Source organism: Giraffa tippelskirchi, chromosome 7 (genome assembly GCF_054371585.1).
Source record: "Giraffa tippelskirchi isolate mGirTip1 chromosome 7, T2T-mGirTip1v1.2.pri, whole genome shotgun sequence".
NCBI classification, from domain to species: Eukaryota; Metazoa; Chordata; class Mammalia; order Artiodactyla; family Giraffidae; genus Giraffa; species Giraffa tippelskirchi.
Window position 1 is genome coordinate 69,844,264 of NC_137281.1, and position 17,589 is coordinate 69,861,852.

The 17,589-nt window shown below is 39.8% G+C and overlaps 2 long non-coding RNA genes across 2 annotated transcripts in view; both read left to right on the forward strand.

The window, feature by feature from the left end:
- The window catches only part of LOC145512140 (uncharacterized), a 182,269-nt gene that overhangs the window by 62,228 nt on the left and 102,452 nt on the right, over positions 1 to 17,589 (forward strand). The gene's annotated exons all lie outside the window — the stretch shown is intronic.
- On the forward strand, positions 9,990 to 17,547 carry LOC145512141 (uncharacterized). Its single transcript, XR_014058328.1, has 2 exons — positions 9,990 to 14,743; positions 15,240 to 17,547. It is a non-coding gene; the product is annotated as an uncharacterized LOC145512141 (long non-coding RNA).

Sequence of the window (17,589 nt, forward strand, 5' to 3'; positions counted from 1 at the left end):
GATGGAAAAGGGGACATAAAAATCAATGCTACAGTTCAGGGATATAAAATTATAGTAGAATATAAACAATATAATTCCATTCAAATTTGAAAACTTGAACTAAATATATATTTTCTTTAGAGAGTTAAAATTACTGAAAATGTTGGTTTTGACTCAAGAATGAATTTATTATTGTTCAGTCAAAGTCATGTCCAACTCTTTGAGACCCCATAGACTGCAACATGCCAGGCCTCTCTGTCCTCAGCATTCCCTGAGCTTGCTCAAACTCACCCATTGAATTGGTGATGCTATCCAACCGTGCCATCCTCCATTGTCCCCTTCTCTTCTGCCTTCAGTCTTTCCCAGCATCAGGGTCTTTTCCAATTAGTCAGCTCTTCACATCAGGTGGCCAAGGTATTGGAGCTTCAGCTTCAGCATCAGTCCTTCCAATGAATATTCAGGAATGATTTCCTTTAGGATTGATTGGTTTGATCTCCTTGCAGTCCAAGTCAAGAATCTTCTCCAACACCACAGTTCAAAAGTTCCAATCTTTGGAGCTCAGCCTTCTTCTTTTCCAACTCCCACATCCATACATGACTATTAGAAAAATCAGCTTTGACTAGATGGATTTCGGTGGCAAAGTAATGTCTCTGGTTTTTAATATGCTGTCTAGGTTTGTCATAGCTTTTCTTCCAAGGAGCAAGCATCTTTTAATTTCATGGCTGCAGTCACCATCTACAGTGATTTTGGAGCCAAAGAAAATCAAAATCAAGTCTGTCACCGTTTCCATTGTTTCTCCATCGATTTGCCATGGTGTGATGGGACTGCTGCTGCTGCTGCTGCTAAGTCTCGTCAGTCGTGTCTGACTCTATGCGACCCCATAGACGGCAGCCCACCAGGCTCCTCCGACCCTGGGATTCTCCAGGCAAGAATACTGGAGTGGGTTGCCATTTCCTCCTCCAGTGCATGAAAGTGAAATGTGAAAGTAAAGTCGCTCAGTCGTGTCCGACTCTTCATGACCCCATGGGCTGCAGCCTACCAGGCTCCTCCGTCCGTGGGGTCTCCCAGGCAAGAGTACTGGAGTGGGGTGCCATTGCCTTCTCCAGTGATGGGACTAGATGCCATGATTTTAGTGTTTTGAATGCTGAGTTTTAAGCCAGCTTTTTCACTTTCCTCTTTTACTTTCATCAAGAGGCTCTTCAGTTCCTCTTCTCTTTCTGCCATTAAGGTGGCATCTTCATATCTGAAGTTATTGATATTTCTCCCTGCACTCTTGATTCCAGTTTGTCTTCATCCAGCCTGGCATTTCACATGATGTACTCTGAAAAGAAGCTGAATAAGCAGGGTGGACAGTATACAGCCTTGACATACTCCTTTCCCAATTTTGAACCAGTCCATTGTTCCATGTCCTATTCTGACTGTTTCTTCTTGACCTGCATAGAGATTTCTCAGGAGACAGGTAAGGTGGTCTGGTATTTCCATCTCTTGAAGAATTTTCCAGTTTGTTGTGATCCACATAGTCAAAGGCTTTCATGTAGTCAATGAAGCAGAAGTAGATGTTTTTCTGGACATCTAGTAGATATATAGCCATTAATGAAACTGTAAAACTGTTCCCAACCCATGCACATACACACACACACACACACACGGACCAGATGATTTTATAAGCAAGAGCTTCCAAATTTAAGGAACAATCTTATATAATGTGTTCTAGACAGTGGTTATTCGTTTAGTCATGTCTGACTCTTTATGACCCCATGGACTATAGCCCACCAGGCTTCTCTGTCCATGAAATTCTCCTGGCAAGAATACTGGAGTGGGTAACCATTCCCTTTTCCAGGGGATCTTCCCAACCCAAGGACAGAACCCAGGTCTCCTGCATTGCAGGCAGATTCTTTACAGTCTGAGCCACCAGGGAAGACCTGTGTTCTAGACTAGAGATTGACAAATTAAGGGTATTCATTATCCAATCACTTTTCAAAACATTATTATTATTAATTTAAAAGTTATCTGTTTTTATGCTACAACACAAAAATTAATAGCTTAATTCCTAAGCTCAAAGCTTCTCAGATCATACTGACATTATCAAATTTCTCTCCACACCAGTCTGAGGTTCAGGTGGTAAAGAACCCACCTGCCAGTACAGGAGACACAAGAGATCTGGGTTCAATCCCTGGGTCAGGAAGATTCCCTGGAGAAGGAAATGGCAACCCGTTCCAGTATTCTTGCCTGAGTAATCCTACACAGAGGAGCCTGGCAGGCTACAGTCCATGCAGGTCGCGGAGAGTCTGACACGACTGAGCACTCATGCACGCCTGCACAGTTTGAGGTATAGACTCCTGGTTACATGTCTTTATGAAGCCATCCCTTCTCTTATCCCACCAGAATCCAGGCTGAGCTGAGCTTCCTTGTCACCGAGTGATAGTGAGTGGATCATTTAGAGCACATGTTCTCACTGAGGGTGAGGGCATTTGAAAACCTTGGTTCTAACACTTTGTCTTGCTTAGGCTCAAGACCTTATCTCTTGTCTCCAATGGGGGCTCAAGTGCTTTGTTGCTGAGACAGTCATTCCTCCAGCCTGCTCAAGGCATCTACCACAACAGCTCAAACACACTAACAATTATCAGTTCATCTCTAGTTAGTTTTGGAAACTAGTAAATCACTGGGGCTGCATTTTATCTCCCCCCTGTAGCCCGACTACCATGTCCACATCTCACAGTCATGTTGAAGTCCTAGTCCTCTAGTCTTCAGAATGTGATTTTATTTGGGTTTAGGGTGTTCAACAAAGTGATTAAGTTAAAATGATAGGGTCCATTGGGCTGGACCCTATCCACTAGGGCTGGTGTCCTTGTAAGATGAGGAAATTTGGACATGGATAGAGCAAAGACCATGTGAGGACATGGTGAATAGGTGGTCATTCATGAACCAGGGAGAGGGGTCTCAGGAGAAACCAACCCTACCAACACTTGGTCTTTGACTGCCATCAGAATTGTGAGAAAATGAATTTCTATTACTTAAGCCACCCAGCCTGTGGTACCTTGTTGCAGCAGCCCTAACAAACTAAAGATTTTACTGTTTCTTGTGAGCTCAACTTTTCACTTAAAACAATATTTGCTATGTCCTACCCAGCATTTCTGATTGTAGCTGGAGGGGTGTTTAGGTTAGCTAGAAAACATATGGGAACTCAATTCCCAGGCTCATTTTAAAGAGCCAGATTGTGCCTTCTGAAGTCTGCCAGTCTTCATTAAAGCCATCACCTGGTGTCTAACAATGATCGTTAGGCCAGAGGTCAATAGCCCTCTGTTCATCACAGCTTTCAATTAACTAGCTGCAAGCCAGTTAATTACTCCCTCTCAGCTTCAGGGCTGTCATCTGTAAAAGAGTGGTTTCCAAATGGTTCTAAACCTCCACCTCCTCAAAGCCCCTGCAGGAGCTCCTGAGGCTTGAACGAGGAGGAGGACAGGTGGGCTCTGTGCCGTCAGCTCATCCACTCTGTGTGTTTTTGCCTTTGCATTCTGAAAAATACCTTATGAACAAAGCATTGTGGGACCCAAACAAGCTTAAACCAACTTTTTAAAAGATAAAAATCTTCAGTTCCTGTAGCATCCTGGTAGCCTGTTATTTTCCAACAGTGGCCTCACGTCCACTGTCTGTAGATAAAACAAGGAATCAAGCCCCAGAGGTCAAATGATTTTTCTGGGTCTTGCCAGGAGTCAGTGGCAGACTTGACACAAGATGTCGGCCCCTGATTCCTGGGCTTTGCCTCTCGGTTACAGAACAGCGGGCATGTGTGGCTGAGGGCATTGTCTGCAAGACAGTGATGGACATAACACTCACGACCTGTTCAGAACTTCCTGGAGAACTGTGGAGAGTATGATATTGATTCTTTTAAAAGTGCTGCATGTTTTTTCATCCATTTACTTTTCTCCCACTTGCCTGCACTTGTGTCGGCTGGCAGGATATCTGTCAATGGCTTAACAAGTCTCTGGAAAAAGAAATGGTATCTGGCCACCCACAGGGAAAGGAGGCTTCATGATCACAGTGGATCATAATCACAGTGGACATTCATTGTCCATCAGAGAAGTCATAGTGCAGGGATTTCACTGAGCACATCTCCAGCTGTCCCTTCTACAAAAGATACCCACCTCCCTGCCCACCCTCCCCCAACCTGCTTCTCAAGCCTAGTCTGTAGCCCTTTGGTGTCCCTGGGTCCTAGTGATGCAGGAAGGGGGACCCTTTCCAGGGCCCATACTGGGCTCTTGTCTAACACTCGGAAATGAATTGTCCGAGGAGATACATGTGCTGACAAAGCAAGAGATTTTATTGGGAAAGGGCACCTGGGTGGAGAGCAGTAGGGTAAGGGAACCCAGGAGAACAGCTCTGCCACGTGGCTCACAGTCTTGGGTTTTATGGTGATGGGATTAGTTTCCGGGTTGTCTTTGGCCAATCATTCTAATTCAGAGTCTTTCCTCATGGCGCATGCATCACTCAGCCAAGATGGATGCTAACAAGAGGGACTCTAGGAAGTGGACGGACACGCAGTGTCTCCTTTTGACCTTTCCTGAACTCTTCCAGTTGGTGGTGGCTTATTAGTTCTGTATTCCTTACCAGGATCTCCTGTCATAAAACAGCTCATGCAAATGGTTACTAAAGGGCCTGGCCAGGGTGGGCAGTTTCAGTCAGTGTGCTTCCCCTAACACTAGGAGCCCCTGGGGATCAGCGTCCAGCAGAGGCACAGGCTGCAGACAGCAAATGCTTATCTTACCAATTTCTATTGAAGCAAAGCTTTTTTGTGTTTGTACAGGATCCAAAAGCAAAACAACAACAACAACAAACAGATAAATGAATGCCATGGACCACTTTTGATTTCTGAACATTTAAAAATATATTGGTCTCGTTCCTTTAATATTAATACACACCTCAATTCTTTTTTTAATTACCCTGTTTTCCTCCCCAATAACAATCAGTACCTACTTGCTTTAGACAGCTTTCCTACTAGACAGTTTCATGTCATCTTTGCTTTGCTGCAACTGTTTCCACAATAATAAGAGGGGATATTCCCTTATGTCTTTGTCATGGAGTTGGCCTCTCAGTATCACAGTAGCACTAAGAATTTTGCCTGATTTGTTTTTCCTAGAGGAATAAATACATTTGCTGTGATGTTTTCCTGGAGTTAGACTATTGGTAACCATGATTTCATACCTTATCTCTATTCATCAATCACAAAGCATTACTTTAAAGTATTTTTCCCATGATTAAGAATCCAAATTTATCTCAATGAGATTTATAGTGCTGAATAAAATATTCAACTTTATTTCTGCTTTTTAAGGAATCTTTCATGGAGCCAAACAAATTTGGAAACAGAAGTAACACTAGCAGTCGTAGTCTGTTTGGAGGATTTCTTGTTTATTTTTAAATTTCCATTTGGGGACACATCCTGCCCCAACTCTCAACCCCGATGATTTGAGTGAAGTTGAATTTCATTCTCCCTTGCTCTGGGGGGAGTAGAGGGCAGGAATGGACTTGGGCCTGGCTGATTGACGTGTTCCATTTCTCTTGTTAGATAGTTAGAATAGGAAACAGTGTTGTGATGAGACAGAACCGAGTAGCATACACTCGCCTGACACTCTGATCTCATTGATTGGCCCAAGGATAGGTTCAAGAATCATGCTTTCACTGTTTGTTAGTAGAGAAAGTTATTTTTGGCTTTGGACTTGAACCTGGGAGGATGGGATAGGGTTGAAGCTGCTAGCAGTCATCCTGCCCCAAGTTGTAAACTGACAGTGAAGCCCCTGTGGAGTAGAACTGAGCCAAGGAATGGGAAGAGACCAGGTCCTGGTAATATAGGATAAGCTGAGCCTAGATATGTGTGCTCCTGGACATTTTAGTTACACAAGACAAGAAACTACCCTTCTCCCTCTCCAACACACACACATATACTGTTATTTTTTTCTGAATCACCTTGATTTAGATTTTCCTCCATCTATAACTGGATGATTCTAGGAGCCAGGGTCAATTTGGAGTTCTCAAACTCCTAATGCTGAAAGTTCAGCTTCTCTGTACATCTGTGCCATGTCAAATCTTGGAGACTAAGTTTTGGGTGAGGTTGAAAAGAACAGCTTTATTGTTTTGCCAGGCAAAGTGGGGCACAGCAGGCTAATGCCTTCAAAACCAAGTGTCCCCACTTGGGGAAGATAGTGACAACTTTTATAGTAATGGTTCAGAGAGGACTTAATCAGCTCATGGACATTCCTCTGATGGGCTGGTGGTGAGGTAAGTGGGAGTCTGCATCATCAACCTTCAGGTCCAGCTGGTCTGGGGTCTACATGGTTGTGGGTAGTATACCACTGTTAATCATTAACTTCTCCCACCTGGGGGAGAGGTTCGCTATCTACAAATGACTCAAAGATATTGTTGTGTGAATCCATTGATAAAGAAAAAGGACCTTGCCCCAAGGCTACTCTTGACTGTTTCTCTTTGGTCTTTCATGTCCCCACTTCACTAATTGACAATTGCTTCAATTTACCCACTGGAAGTCAGGGAGGGTCATGGAGGCTGAATGAAGGCTGTTCCCATAATCAAGGAAATGGACACAAAGGCCTTGTGCCCAGGAGCCCCACAGGGCCCTGCATGGCATCACGCTTGGAAATTCCATGCCAGAATGTGGTATCATGAAGCCCTCATCCATAGCCCCTGGTTCCCCAGATTTTAGCACCCCTCAGCCAATGCATGCTGGATATCATCATATCCCCAGTTCTCACACTGGAGGATCTGCTTGCACACATATATGGACACCCAGTCTGTGAATCTAAGCTCTGTCCTGAAAATCCCTGGAGTCACCCTCAGGCTGATGCTTGGGCTGAGGGGTATGCCTTTTGGTGGTGTGGTTGCTTTTTAGGTGGACAGATCTGAAGAATAGCTCTATATAATCCCTGGATGGCTTCCCTGGTGACCCAGACGGTAAAGAATCTGCCTGCAACAATACAGGAGACCTGGGTTCGATCTCTGGGTCAGGAAGATCCTCTGGAGAAGGGAATGGCTACCTACTCCAGTATTCTTGTCTGGAGAGTTCCATGGATGGAGAAGGTCTCAGAGTCTGACACGACTGAGTAACACACAGACACTCACTCACTCACTCACTTCCTGGAAACAGGTTCAGCAAGAAAGATTTCTGGATCCAGGAACAGAGTCTTGAAGGAAGAAGGCCCAGGGCCTGGGGCACCCACCCTGACCCATGGTTTCTCAGCCCTGAGGAGATAAGGTTGGCCAGAGCTTGGGGTCCCTCTTGCTTGGGCCTCAGGGTTATGCTGGCTTTGCTTCCTCTTCTCCTCTGCTGCCTAGTTTTATAAGACCTGACACATGTAAACCCATGGCTGATTCATGTCAATGTATGGCAAAAACTACTACAATATTGTAAAGTAATTAGCCCCCAACTAAAATAAATAAATTTATTAAAAAAAAAAAAAAGACCTGATTCTTAGGGAGATGGGGAACGATTGGGGCGGCTGTGAGTTGTGTGGCAATTATGGCAATGCTGACAGCCTCCCAATGTCACTAAATCTTTCTCCTGTTTCTGAGCGGTAGGAAAGAGGGTGAAAAGGAGTGAGAAAACAGATGGGTGACTTTGATACTTCTGCTGCTTTTTGTTTCCATAATATCTTCTGTTTCTAAAAATAGGTATTTGTAATTAAACCACAGCTCTAGGCAGTATTCTTCTAGGATTTCCTTACTATATTTGTCCCTCACTAATTATCCTGACCATTGACTTCCTGTGGCTGCATCATCCTCACCTTTGGACTTTTCTCTCTTTCCCCACCCTGGCTCCTTTGTCTGGGCGTCTGCATTTTCTATGACCTTTGACTGCCTTTTGGTAACCTTGAAATCCACCTTTGTATTACAGCAGTAACTGTGGTCTTCTTTGAGCTGCTTACTCTTCTACATTGCCCCACCACCTTATTATATGCAAAGAAGTCCCTGAATACCTTTCTGCATCCCCAGGCTCCTGCCCACACCCACCAGCCCTGGAGAGCCCCACATAGGCCTATCTATTCTAACCTGTTTTTAGCTCAATTCAGTCTCCTCGCTGAAGAATAAAATATGGATTTGTAGATATAGACATATACATATACATATACTTGCAGAAAAAAGCATTAGAAGTCATCTCTAAGATTACACAAACATTCTTTGGCCCACATATTATGTTTTATACAACAGGATTCTGCACCCTATTAAGGTCTTGTGAAAGGTCACATAGCCTACCAAGGGCTCCTCTGGGACATGACCCAGGCCTCTTAACCCTCACTCCATGGCCCTCCCCATTCCCCCATGGTGACTCCCTCTGTCACATAGAAGATTTTTCCTTCTTTCTGCCATGCTGAAATTATTGGAGCTAACAAAATGTAAGAAAATTTATTTCAAGCATTATATTTCTTGTTTTATTTCTTATTTATTAGCACTAGTTTCTCTTATATTTATCCTTATAATACCTTCTAGTCTTTGAATATTAATACAGATCTCTGACTTGGTTTGTATTTGATTTCTCTTTTTTTTAATTAATTTATTTTTTAACTGAATGATAATTGCCTTACAGAATTTTGTTGTTTTCTGTCAAACCTCAACATGAATCAGACATAGGTATACATATATCCTCTCCCTTTTGAACCTCCCTCCCATCTCCCTCCCCATTCCACCCCTCTAGGTTGATACAGAGCCCCTGTTTGAGTTTCCTGAGCCATACAGCAAATTCCCGTTGGCTATCTATTTTACATATGGTAATGTAAGTTTTCATGTTACTCTTTCCATACATCTTACCCTCTCCTCCCCTTTCCCCATGTCCATAAGTCTATTCTCTATGTCTGTTTCTCCATTGTTGCCCTGTAAGTAAATTCTTCAGTACCATTTTTTTAGATTCCATATATATGCATTAGTATATGATATTTATCTCTCTCTTTCTGACTTACTTCACTCTATATAATAGGCTTTAGGTTCATTCACCTCATTAGAACTAACTCAAATGTGTTCCTTTTTATGGCTGAGTAATATTCCATTGTGCCAAAATTTCTGTGTCCATGTCAATGGACATCTAGGTTGCTTCCATGTTCTAACTATTGTAAATAGTGCTGCAGTGAACAATGGGATACATGTGTCTTTTTCAGTTTTGGTTTCCTCAGGGTATATGCCTAGTAGTGGGATTGCTGGTAGTCATTTGGTGGTTTTATTCCTAGTTTCTAAGGAATCTCCATACTGTCTTCCATAATGACTGTATAAATTTACGTTCTCACCAACAGTACAAGAGCGTCTCCTTTTCTCCATACACTCTCCAGCATTTATTGTTTGTAGACTTTTTGATGATGGCCATTCTGACCAGTGTGAGGTGATCTCTCATTGTGGTTTTGATTTGCATTTCTCTAATAATGAGCAGTGTTGAACATCTTTCCATGTGTTTGTTAGCCATCTGTATGTCTTCTTTGGAGAAATGTCTGTTTAGGTCTTTTTCCCACTCTTTGATTGCGTTGTTTGTATTTTTGGCATTGAGTTATATGAGCTGTTATGTCTTTTGGAAATTAATCCTTTGTCAGTTGTTTCATTTGCTATTATTTTCTCCCATTCTGAGGGTTGTCTTTTCACCTTGCTTATAGTTTCCTTTGCTGTGCAAAAGTTTTAAGTTTAATCAGGTCCTAATTGTTTACTTTTGTTTTTATTTCCATTACTCTAGGAGGTGGGTCATAGAGGATCTTGCTGTGATTTATCTCATCAAGTGTTCTGCCTATGTTTCCCTCTAACAGTTTTATAGTTTCTGGTCTTACATTTAGGTCTTTAATCCATTTTGAGTTTATCACTGTGTATCCTGTTCCATTCAGTTCAGTCGCTCAATCCTGTCCTACTCTTTGCAACCTCAAGGACGGCAGCACGCCAGGCTTCCCTGTCCATCACCAACTCCCAGAGCTTACTCAAACTCATATCCACCTAGTTATTGATGCCATCCAAACAATTTATCCTCTGTCATCCCCTTCTCCTCCCACCTTCAATCTTTCCTAGCATCAGGGTCTTTTCCAATGAGTCAGCTCTTTGCATTAGGTGGCCAAAGTATTGGAATTTCAGCTTCAGCATCAGTCCTTCCAATGAATATTCAGGACTGATTTCCTTTAGGATGGACTGGTTTGCTCTCCTTGCAGTCCAAGGGACTCTCAAGAGTCTTCTCCAACACCACAGTTCAAAAGCATCAATCCTTCGGTGCTCGGCTTTCTTTATGGTCTAATTCTCACATCCATACATGACTACAGGACAAACAATAGCTTTAACTAGATGGACTTTTGTTGGCAAAGTAATGTCTCTGCTTTTTAATATGCTCTCTAGGTTGGTCATAACTTTTCTTCCAAGGAGCAAGCATCTTTCAATTTCATGGTTGCAGTCTCCATCTGCAGTGATTTTGGATCCCCCCAAAATAAAGTCTCTCACTGTTTCCGTTATTTCCCCATCTATTTGCCATGATGTGATGGGACTGGATGCCATAATCTTAGTTTTCTGAATGTTGAGTTTGAAGCCAATTTTTTCACTCTTATCTTTTGCTTTCATCAAGAGGCTCTTTAATTCTTCTTTGCTTTCTGCCACAAGGGTGGTGTCATCTGCATATCTGAGGTTATTGATATTTCTCCTGGCAATCTTGATTCCAGCTTGTGCTTCATCCAGTCCAGCATTTCTCATGATGTAGTCTGCATATAAGTTAAATAAGTAGGGTGACAATACACAGCTTTGATGTACTCCTTTCCCGATTTGGAACCAGTCTGTTGTTCCATGTTTGGTTCTAACTGTTGCTTCTTGACCTGCATACTGATTTCTCAGGAGGCAGATCAGGTGGTCTGGTATTCCCATCTCTTTAAGAATTTTCTGGTTTGTTGTGACCCACAGTTAGGAAGTGTTCTAATTTCATTCTTTAACATGTAGCTGTCCAGTTTTCCCAGCACCATTTATTGAAGAGGCTATCTTTGCCCCGTTGTATGTTCTTGCCTCGTTTGTCAAAAATAAGGCACCCATAGGTGCATGGGTTTATATCTGAGCTTTCTATTTGTTCCATTGGTCTATATTTCTGTTTTTGTGCCAGTATCTACTGTCTTGATGACTGTAGCTTATCAAGTCAGAAAGGTTGATTCCTCCAGCTCCATTCTTCTTTCTCAAGACTGCTTTGGCTATTCGAGGTCTTTTGTGTTTACATATGAATTGTGAAATTTTTTGTCCTAGTTCCGTGAAAAATGCCATTGGTAATTTGATAGGGATCACACTGAATCTGTAGACTGAGTTTGGTAGTATAGTCATTTTCACAATATTGATTCTTCCTACTCAGGAACTTGGAATATCCCTCCATCTGTCTATGTCATCTTTGATTTCTTTCATCAGTGGCTTATAATTTTCTTTGTACAGTTCTTTTGTCTTCTTAGGTAAGTTTATTCCTAGATATTTTTTCTTTTTGTTGCAATGGTAAATGGGATTGATTCCTTCATTTCTCTGATTTTTCATTGTTAGTGTATAGAAATGCAAGTGATTTCTATGTATTGATTTTGTATCCTGCGACTTTGCTAAATTCACTGATTAGCTCTAGTAATTTTCTGGTAATATCTTTAAGGTTTTCTAGGTACAGTATCTTGTCATCAGCAAACAGTGAGAGCTTTACTTCTTTTCTGATCTGGATTCCTTTTATTTATTTTTCTTTTCTGATTTCTATAGCTAGGACTTCCAAAACTACATTGAATAATAGTTGTGAAAGTGGGCACCTTTGTCTTGTTCCTGATTTTAGGGGGAATGCTTTCAGTTTTTCAGCGTTGAGAATAATGTTTGCTGAAGGCTTATCATATATGGCCTTTACTATGTTGAGGTAGATTCCTTCTATGTCCATTTTTTGAAGAGTTTTAATCATAAATTGGTATTGAATTTTGTCAAAGCCTTTTTCTGCATCTGTTGAAATTATCATATGGTTTTTATCTTTCAATTTGTTAACACGGTGTATCACATTGATTGATTTGAGTATATTGAAGAATACTTGCATCCCTGGAATAAACCCAACTTGATCATGGTGTGTGAGCTTTTTGATGTGTTGTTGAATTCTGTTTGCTAAAATTTTGTTGAGGATTTTTGCATCTATGTTCATCAGTGATATTGGCCTGTAGTTTTCTTTTTTTGTGTTGTCTTTGTCTGATTTTGGTATCAGAGTGATGGTGGCCTCGTAGGATAAGTTTGGAAGTGTTCCTTCCTCTGCAATATTTTTGAAAGAGTTTTAGAAGAATAGGCATTATCTCTTCTCTAAATGTTTGATGGAATTTTCCTGTGAAGTCTTCTGGTTCTGGGCTTTTGGTTTTTGGGAGATTTTTGATCACAGCTTCGATTTCAGTGCTTGTCAGTGGGTTGTTCATAGTTTCTTTTTCTTCCTGGTTCAGTCTTGGAAGATTGAACTTTTCTAAGAATCTGTCCAATAGTCTCTTATAATCCTTTGCATTTCTGCATTGTCTGTTGTAACCTCTCCTTTTTCATTTCTGATTTTGTTGATTTGATTCTTGTTTCTTTTTTCTTGGTGAGTCTGGCTAAAGGTTTGTCAATTTTTTAATCTTCTCAAAGAATCACCTTTTCGTTTTATTAATCTTTACTATTGTTTCTTTCATTTCTTTTTCAGTTGTTTCTGCTCAGATCCTTATGGTTTCTTTCCTTCTGCTAATTTTGGGGTTTTTTGGTTCTTTTTCCAGTTGTTTTAGGTGTAAAGTTAGGTTGTCTATTCAATGTTTGTTTTGTTTGTTTTTTGAAGCAGGATTGTATTGCTGTAAACTTCCCTCTTGGGACTACTTTTGCTGCATCCCATAGGTTTTGAGTTGTCGTGTTCTCATTGTCACTTGTTTCTAGAAATTTTTGATTTCCCTTTTGAGTTCTTCAGTAACCGGTTGATTATTTAGAAACATATTGTTTATTCTCTATGTGTTTGTGTTCTTTACAGTTTTTTTCTGTGATTGATATCTAGTCTCATAGCATTGTGGTTGGAAAAGATGCTTGATATGATTTCATTTTTCTTAAATTTACTGAGGTTTGATTTATGACCCAAGATGTGGTCTATCCTGGAGAATGTTCCATGTGCACTTTAGAAGAAGGTGTACTCTTCTGCATTTGGATGGAATGTCCTGAAGATATGAATGAGATCCATCTCATCTAATGTATCATTTACACTTGTGTTTCCTTATTAATTTTCTGTTTTGATGATCTGTCCATCGGTGTGAGTAGGGTGTTAAAGTCTCCTACTACTGTTGTGTTACTGTCAATTTCTCCTTTTATGTCTGTTAGTGCTTTTCTTATGTATTGAATGCTCCTATGTTGGGTACATAGATACTTACAATTGTTATGTCTTCCTCTTGGATTGGACCCCTTGATCATTATGTAGTGTCCTTCCTTGTCTCTTTTAATCTTCTTTATTTTAAGGTCTATTTCATCTGATATGAGGATTGCTACTCCAGCTTTCTTTTGCTTCCCATTGCATGGAGTATATTTTCCATCCTCTCACTTTCAGTCTATATGTATCTTGAGGTCTGAAGTGGGTTTCTCGTAGACAGTATATATATGGTCTTATTTTTGTATGTAGCCAGTCTGTGTCATTTGGTTGGAGCATTTAATCTGTTTACATTTAAGGTAATTATTGTTATATATGTTCCTATTGCCATTTTCTTAATTGTTTGGTGTTCGATTTTATGTATCTTTTTCTTCTCTTGTATTTCTAAACTATATAAGTCCCTTTAAGGTTTGTTGTAAAGCTAGTTTGGTGGTACTGAATTCTGTTAATTTTTGCTTGTCTGAAAAGTTTTTGATTTCTCCATCAATTTTGAATGAGATCCTTGCTGGGTACAGTAATCTTGGTTGTAGATTTTTCCCTTTCAGTACTTTAAATATATCCTGCCATTCCCTTCTGGCCTGCAGTTTGTGCTGAAAGATCAGCTGTTAAGTGTATGGGGTTTCCCTTGTATATTATTTGTTGCTTTTCCCTTGCTGTTTTTAATATTCTTTATTTGTGTTTTATCTTTGTTAGTTTGATTAGGATGTGTTTTGGCATGTTTCTCCTTGGCTTTATCTTGTATGGAACTCTTTGCACCTCTTGGACTTAATTGACTATTTCTTTTTCCATGTTGAGGAAATTTTCAACTATAATCTCTTCAAAAATGTTCTCATCCCCTTTCTTTTTCTCTTCTTCTTCTGAACCCCTGTAATTAGAATGTTGGTGCATTTGATGTTGTCCCAGAGGTCTCTGAGACTATCTTCAGTTCTTTTCATTCTTTTTACTTTATTCTGCTCTTCAGAAGTTATTTCCACCAATTTATCTTCCAGCTCACTGATTCGTTCTTCTGCTTCAGTTATTCTGCTATTGATTCCCTCTAGAGTATTTTTAATTTCAGTAATTGTGTTGTTTGTCTCTGTATGTTTGTTCTTTAATTCTTCTAGGTCTTTGTTAATTGATTCTTGAATTTTCTTGATTATGTTTTCAAGGTTTTTGACCATCTTTACTCTCATTATTCTGAATTCTTTTCCAGGTGGTTTGCCTATTTGCTCGTCATTTATTTGGACTTCTGTGTTTCTAGTTTGTTCCTTCATTTGTGCAGTATTTCTCTTTCTTTTCATTATTCTTTTTAAACTTATTGTGTTTGAGGTCCCCTTTTCCCAGGTTTCAAGGTTGAATTCTTTCTTCCCTTTGGTTTCTGCCCTCCTAAGATTGGTGCAGTGACTTTTGTAAGCTTCGTATAGGGTGAGATTTCTGCTGAGTGTTTTTGTTGTTGTTTTTTTTCCTCTGATGGACAAAGCTGAGTGAGGTGATAATCCTGTCTGCTGATGATTGGGTTTGTATTTTTATTTTGTTTGTTGTTTGGGTGAGGCGTCCTACACAGGGTGCTACTGGTGGTTGGGTGATGCCGGGTCTTGTATTCAAGTGGTTTCCTTTGTGGGAGTTCTCACTATTTGATACTCCCTAGGATTAATTCTCTTAGTTTAGGGTCGTGGAGTCAGTGCTCCCACTCCAAAGGTGCAGGGCTTGATCTTAAGTTTTGTGTGGTTCTATATAGTCTTTTCCGCTGGTCAGGTACTCCTGTCTGCTCTCAGCTGGTGTTCTGCATGTACTTCTGTGTCTGATGCTATATTCCTGATGTATCTGTGAAGAGAGATGTACTCCATGTCCACCTACTACTCTGCCATCTTGTCAGCTTCCTTTCTCTTTTCTCTTCATTTCAACATTCTGAGAGAAAAAGGTGACTTAAAAATTTTAAATTTCAGTACTCCATGTCCATCTACTGCTCTGCCATCTTGTCAGCTTCCTTTCTCTTTTCTCTTCATTTCAACATTCTGAGAGAAAAGGGTGACTTAAAAATTTTAAATTTCAGAAGCTAGTGTGTCTAGGATATAGACTTTAGAGTAATCCTAGAAAGTTTAAGCTGTTTACTCCTCATTAGCCTCAGGAACTGGGAACATGGTAAAAAAAAAAAAAAGATGAATAGATGTTTTCCTCTAGTTCATCCACTATCAGGGTAGTTAATCACATGCTGAGGCCATCTGAAGTCAAGGATATTTTCTATGTTCCTCTACCCAACATTGAAACATACACACACACACATACTAAAAATGACTAAAATCTTTTTCTGAATAACCAACCATCTTTGCAAAGAATTATGCTTTCTGAGAATGAGAGAAATTCATAACATATAGATAATTGTTTCTAGCATAATTCAGTTCCTGGGTGTGTGTATTGCACTATTAGGAAGGGTACATGTTTCGTACGTGATTTATTCATATCAACCAATTAGAAAGGAACTTTTTCTTTGCCGCCTGTGTGACTCAGTGGTTACTCATATTCTTTGGACTTTATTAGATTTGGTTTTGCTCTCATGGGATTCGCAGTCTGGTTCATTTATATCTTAGTCTCTTTTTCAGATATATAATATGGATTGAATAGATGAAATCAGTAAATAAACACATGATAAATTCAGTTAATAAACCTAGTAAATGAATAAGATGAAATATTTACAGGCAACCTAGTATATCAGTTGGTAAACTCATTAGTGAGGTAGTCATTGTAAGAAGAATTAATGTGATTTCCAAATTTAGATAATGTAAGAATGGAAGAGTTTATACACAGTAATTTTTTCTTTATTATTTGTATAATTCTGGGATAATTGGTTAGAAAAATCTTTACTGCTCTATATCTCATTTCAAAATTTCTTAGGTACATTTGTTCATAATTTTTATCTTTGTAGAATCTTATTAAATATCAGAGCACAAATGGGTATGCAATCTGTTCTTGATCGTAGCATCTGTTCAATATTAAATCTTTGTGTTCTGCTGCCCTCACCAAAGGGAATATTGACATTTACTGAGTACCTGTGTTTCACATTCCTTATTTAACAAAATCATCACAATTACCCTGTGGGGTGTGTTTGTGTGTGCAATTATTATCCCTGTTTTAGAGATGTGAAAATTTTGATGTGAATGTTTCAGAAAAGATGTATTGGGTCACAAAACTAAAGGATGATAGAATTAGGACTTGGAACTTGATCTGACTGCTAAGAACATGTTTCACTCTGCGAAATAATGCTACCACTCTAAAATAGGCTGAAGTTGGTGATACTCTCAGTTGAGGGCCTAATAATTCTTTTTACTTCTCTATTAATACTCACTTAACTTCACTGTAGAATCCTCTATTGAGTCTTCATTGGTAAAGAGAAAAAAGAAAAAACAGTCTAAATTAGGTGTAATGTTTCCATATAGTGTTCAAGCTCCTGGAAATGTTCTTTAAACTGACAACTTTCCATTGAAGTCCATCTTCTGGAACTTTTGTGAAAGCACCATGATTGAAAAAAGAGCTCCACAATAGAAGCAAGACTTCATCTTGCATTATTATTGGAACAGAGGCCCTTAAGTGCCTGGCACTTATAAATATAGCTAATAATATCAAAGAGAATACTTACTTTGTACCAGGCATATACTTTGCATTTGTATCATAATATTGGTCATAATAGTACCAATTTATTAGGTGAAAGATACCATGTTTTACATAAATCATCTTATATTTATTTATTTCAATATTTCAATGAAGTAGAAATATTATCTCCATTTTACATATGAGGAAACATCTTCAGTGAGGATGTCTGAGCTCACATAGCTAGTTAATAGCAGAAACTAGAATTGATTTTCCAGCTATTTGACTTATGAAAACTGGAATATTACAACTGACAGACTGTAATTGTCATCTAGAAGGAAGAGAATGGGAATAGTCCTGTTGAATTCTTTTTACCAGATGAAATCTCACAGGCATTATTCCCCCTCTTACCCAAGTAATTTCTGAGCATCCCTTCTATGTGAAAAGCTCTCTGCCAGTGAAGGACTTTGGAAGATAGACAGTAACCTTGCTGTAAAGGAGCTTGCAGCCTGCACAGTAGAGACTGGACAAGCACACAGTAGCCACACTACAACCTAGACAAAACCCAGGGAGAGCACAGTGGGAGTCCAGGAAGACGGTCCTTCCTTTCTCTCACTGGCATCTAGCCAATAAAAAAAAAGAAACTAAATTTTTTTTTTGGATAAGTAAAACAAAATGGCAAAAGC